This window comes from Triticum aestivum, chromosome 4A (genome assembly GCF_018294505.1).
Source record: "Triticum aestivum cultivar Chinese Spring chromosome 4A, IWGSC CS RefSeq v2.1, whole genome shotgun sequence".
Lineage (NCBI taxonomy): Eukaryota > Viridiplantae > Streptophyta > Magnoliopsida > Poales > Poaceae > Triticum > Triticum aestivum.
In genome coordinates this window covers 594,642,748-594,648,747 of record NC_057803.1, presented here as the reverse complement: position 1 = coordinate 594,648,747, position 6,000 = coordinate 594,642,748, and positions in this window count along the sequence as shown.

Here is a 6,000-nt window from a genome sequence, read left to right as displayed (position 1 = left end):
CCCTCAAGTCCAGGCGCCACCCCACCTCGTCTACGTCGTCGGCGTGATCCAGGTCAAGCCGGAGCGCTCCGGAGCCGTCGCCCTCGATCCATCCCCTCCGACCACGTCGCCGCTCGATCTGCACACTCTGGTCGCCCCCGACGCGTCTGAGCACGCCAACAGCTCCGGGGTGAGCTCCCGTGGCTACTCCCCCTCTCCCCCTCCTCGACTCACCGCCGTAGGCCGCCATACGCGCCGTCTGGTCTTCGGCCAGTGGGCTCGGTCACTGCGACTGTGACTGCGCCCCCGCCGCGCGCGCCCCTGAACGCACCCATGACCGCGCCCGTCGGTGATACTCTGCTTGCTGCTGCTCCCCGCCGTGTGCGCGCACGCACGCGCCGCCCGCTGTCGTTTCTGTCCTGCGGCGGCCTTACCGCGACCCGTTGACGCGCAGCCTTGGCCCCCTGTGCCGCTGTTGTCGCTCGTCGCTGTGGTCGCCGGCGCCCAGCGCCGTTCCCTCCCTGTCGACCTGGGCGGGCGCCTAGCGCCCGCACCTGCGGTGCCCGCAGCACCCGAACCCACTATGGCCCCTAGGGCCTATGACAGCCGGGGCCCAGCCCCCAGAACGTTTTAGAAAAAAAAGGAATTAATAATAATAATAAATAAATAAATAATGAAAACAATTAATTAATTAATTAATTAACTAAATAATTAACTTAATTAATTCTGATTAAATTAACTAATTAAGGTTAACTAACTTAATGATTAATTAACCTAATTAACTACTTTTAATTAATTAGTATGACAGTGGGGCCCACCCCGTAATTAATTATGATTAGTTTAAATAATATGTTAATTAAAATGTGTCACTGACCAGTGGGACCCACTGGTCAGGTTGACCAAGTCAACTCTGTTGACTGCTGACGTCAGCATGACATCATGCTGATGTCATAAATCCATTTTCGAATTAAATAAAATAATTAATTAAATTCCAAAAATTAATAAAATCTTTAAAAAATCATATCTTTTAATCCGTAACTCGGATTAAAATATTTTCAACATAAAAGTTGCTCAGAACGACGAGACGAATCTGGATACGCAGTCCGTTCGTCCGCCACACACCCCTAACCTATCGAACTCGCAACTTTCCCCCTCCGGCTCCTCTGCCCGAAAACACGAAACACCGGGAATACTTTCCCGGATGTTTTCCCCCCTTCATCGGTATCACCTACTACCGCGTTAGGGCACACCGAACACCGCGTATTGCCTTGTTATATTTTGTGATGCTTTGTTTGCTCTGTATTCATTATGTCTTCCCCCTCTTCTCTCCGGTAGACTACGAGACCGACGCTGCTGCTGACCAGTTCGACTACGGAGTTGACGACCCCTCTCTCTTGCCAGAGCAACCAGGCAAGCCCCCCCCTTGATCACCAGATATCGCCTACTCTTCTCTATACTGCTTGCATTAGAGTAGTGTAGCATGTTACTGCTTTCCGTTAATCCTATTCTGATGCATAGCCTGTCATTGCTGCTACAGTCATTGATACCTTACCCGCAATCCTAAATGCTTAGTATAGGATGCTAGTGTTCCATCAGTGGCCCTACACTCTTGTCTGTCTGCCATGCTATACTACTGGGCTGTGATCACTTCGGGAGGTGATCACGGGCATATACTATATACTTTACACTGTTACATTACCTGTGATACTGTTCGGAGTTGGGGGCTGAAGGGGCAGGTGGCTCCATCCCGGTAGAGGTGGGCCTGGGTTCCCGACGGCCCCCGACTGTTACTTTGTGGCGGAGCGGCAGGGCAGGTTGAGACCACCTAGGAGACAGGTGGGCCTGGCCCTGTTCGGCGTTCGCGGATACTTAACACGCTTAACGAGATCTTGGTATTTGATCTGAGTTGGCTACGAGCCTATACGCACTAACCATCTACGCGGGAGTAGTTATGGGTATCCCGACGTCGTGGTATCAGCCGAAGCACTTCAGACGTCAGCGACGGAGCGGCGCGCGCCGGATTGGACTGGAACGCCTACTAGGCTAGGTCTGCTTCCGGCCGCCCTCGCAACGTGCAGGTGTGCTATGGGCGATGGGCCCAGACCCCTGTGCGCTTAGGTTTAGACCGGCGTGCTGGCCTCTCTGTTTTGCCTAGGTGGGGCTGCGACGTGTTGATCTTCCGAGGCCGGGCATGACCCAGGAAAGTGTGTCCGGCCAAATGGGATCAAGCGTGTTGGGGAATGTGGTGCACCCCTGCAGGGAAGTTAATCTATTCGAATAGCCGTGATCTTCGGTAACAGGACGACTTGGAGTTGTACCTTGACCTTATGACAACTAGAACCGGATACTTAATAAAACACACCCTTTCAAGTGCCAGATACAACCCGGTGATCGCTTTTCTACAGGGCGACGAGGAGAGGATCGCCGGGTAGGATTATGCTATGCGATGCTACTGGAGATGCTACTTGGAGATGCTATTTGGAGGACTTCAGTCTACTCTCTTCTACATGCTGCAAGACGGAGGCTGCCAGAAGCGTAGTCTTCGACAGGATTAGCTATCCCCCTTTTATTCTGGCATTCTGCAGTTCAGTCCACTGATATGGCCTTCTTACACATATACCCATGCATATGTAGTATAGTTCCTTGCTTGCGAGTACTTTGGATGAGTACTCACGGTTGCTTTCTCCCCCTTTTTTCCCCTTTCCTTTCTTTCTGGTTGTCGCAACCAGATGCTGGAGTCCAGGAGCCAGGAGCCAGCGTCGACGACCCCTACTACACCGGAGGTGCCTACTACTACGTACAGCCCGCTGACGACGACCAGGAGTAGATAGGAGGATCCCAGGCAGGAGGCCTGCGCCTCATTCGATCTGTATCCCAGTTTGTGCTAGCCTTCTTAAGGCAAACTTGTTTATCTTATGTCTGTAATCAGATATTGTTGCTTCCGCTGACTCGTCTATGATCGAGCACTTGTATTCGAGCCCTCGAGGCCCCTGGCTTGTATTAAGATGCTTGTATGACTTATTTAAGTTTTAGAGTTGTGTTGTGATATCTTCCCGTGAGTCCCTGATCTTGATCGTACACATTTGCGTGCATGATTAGTGTACGATTGAATCGGGGGCGTCACAAGTTGGTATCAGAGCCGACTGCCTGTAGGAATCCCCCTTTCCAACTCCTTGGTCGAAGTTGAGTCTAGTCATTGCAAAACTTTTACTAACTTGGCTGTGTGCCTTACGGGCCCTCGTCGCCTTTGGGTGGTAGTAGGATCTTTTATTCCTCGACCTATGCTCTGGGACTCTGACATCTCTTCTATTCGGGTTAAACGATTTTACTAACTCGAACTCTAGGTTCTCGATAATACTTTCTCCCGGAGAGCCCCTTCAGTCCAGATAATTACTTTGTGCATCGAAGGATTCCGAAGATACCTTCCGATATTCTCCCGAGACCTTGTGCCTGTTGCTTTTGCAATTCCCTACCACTGCAATATCCCTAATGATAAATACTTACACCCGTCATTCTTACTTTATACCCAATCGATCTTGTTATTACAAGGTACCTCGAAATTCTCTCTAATGTTCCGACAATACTTTGTGCCTACTGCCTTGCAGTTCCTTGCCACTTGAATACCCCTAAGAATAATTTCTCGCACTTTCCGAGTATCCGCTCATCCCCAGTTGTTTAGATGTTTCACAAAAGTCTTTGTAATACTATTCAATCCTCCGAAAATCCTTAGCAGCTTTATTGCTCTGCAAATACTTGTCTACTTGCATTATGGATGCTTCCCATATATCTAGCAATATTCACTAGTATCTTTTGACACCGTCATTTTGATCCTATTGATTCAACATGTGTGCGAATGCACACAATGATCTATCAACCCTTCTAAATTATCTTTCTGGCTCAGACATCATTTTTGAACATGAGCTGGTTCTTGACCAAACTATTGGACGTCAATTGTGACTCTGGTCTATCCAACTTATCCATCCTTGATCAGAGCGACAACTTCTGATCCTTTGTTTTGGAAATCGTAATTCCTTTGTTATCTAAGCATCGAATTATTCAGATGTTCTATAATATGATGCCCGTGCATTCTTTTCCTCTGGTTGAGTATCGATACTCACATCAGATCTTTTATGGACCGCAATATCCTTGGTTGGATTATTATACGACAGTGTCCTTCATATTGAATAACCTTCGGAGCCTTTACATGGGATATAATGCCTTTGGTAAATTGTATCACCTGCTTTTGAACAATGCTCTACTTTCGAGCTTGTATTATTTACTCCGAAGTTTGTGGTATATGTTTCTAAGAAGCCCCATTGGGTTGAACCTATACCTTCCTTAAAAACCGTATGAACCGGAAGGTTTTGACAAGTCAACCCTTCTAGTGTTTAGCAGATAATTTTCTATCATACAACTTCTTTGAGAACGAGAAGTGAATGGAAGGTTATGCATTATGGAAGTGGGAGTCGACCTTGAACTTTGTGTTCATGCCCATGGACACGATGTAGATCTTATCATTAAAGCTTCTCTTAAATTAATAATTCCCCTGGTACAAGTACATCTTATATCTGGGATCTAGCCTTTTGCAATCGTGGTTCCGACCATGATCTCCTTTAAATACCATTTCTCGTGCAAGTTTAAGCACTTGTCTTCTACAGAGTAATACCCCAGTCCAACCTCTACTTTGATTTGTCGTCGAGTATTACCCCTTGGTATCTCAAGAATATCATGGGGCTGCATAACTTATTATGGGTTCTTCATCAACTATTATTTCTCACAGATTCCAATTTTCTCGGGTTCTGGGTTGTCGTCAATCGAGAACAATGATTCCACACTTTGGTTCAATAACCCTAAGTAATTTTCGTTGCTTACGATTTTATTAATCCTTTAAGTCTTTCCTAGCCTGATCGGCTAAATTTTAAACCGTACTACCTGGTCCTCCTTTTCGGAGCACAATTTTCGATGATGAGCTAAACTTACGTCGATCTTCCTCGTCATATCAGTTCGCCTTGAACAACAAGCTTGATTTCAAGTTTGTGTCCTACCCATGGTTCCAATAACCTTCCGCTTCATTATTCCTTTGACTTGATGTCGTCACTGATCGATTACATCTTCATGAAATCTCTCGACAAATGTGTCGTGATCATCATCAGCATTCTGAGCACTTCCAGGATACCAGTTGAATTCATGTTGAGTAATACCATCCTTGCCCTCGATGATGTGTGTTATCAGTGACCACTTTATTGTCTTCCGTTCAACACAAAACTTGTTCGTGTTTTGTGTTATACCTTGAGTTCCTTGCTATCCAACGTTTGTTCTTCTTTAGCTTGGAATATTACCATCTTTTATGTGAAAAATGTCGTGGTAATTTCACCACCTCTTGAGAATTCTTGATGCAAGTGATACTTCTCACCATCACCATTCCTTCTTGTTCCCTGTGTTGATTCTAACCGGGATTCCAACAAGGGAATGATGCTGCTTGGATTCTGTACTTTTAGCAACCCTATTGCTTGAAGTTAATGATTGACAGTTTGTTCTTAGACTGTTGGTTATTGAATCGTCACTCTAACAGTGATCTTGCTGCCTAAGGTCATATTTCGGGCACACCTTTCAACCAATGTTTAATTGTGTATGTTTTCCTCGAGCATACATCACTATACCATTTGATCTGACAAATGTCATCTTCTTGTTCACATTATTGTGGAAATCCATCTTTTGAAAATCTCAATGAATTGTCGCTGAGTCAATCAGCCACCCCCTCACCTCTCCTTGGTTTAATGATGAACTATTGTTTCAGGAACCCGCTCCCATAGTTCATTTCCCGAGAATCTTGCAATGCCATTTCAATGATTTGTGTTGCGCCTTTTCTTCTCGGACATCCTGAGTCTAAGGCATCATGACACCAATTGGATCTGAATCTCGGTCAGATATAATGGTTGGGACAACTTTCCAGGAGTTATGTTGTTTGTCCTTTGATGACCCGGTAACATGATGTCATGCCTAGCACCCCCCCCCGGCTGG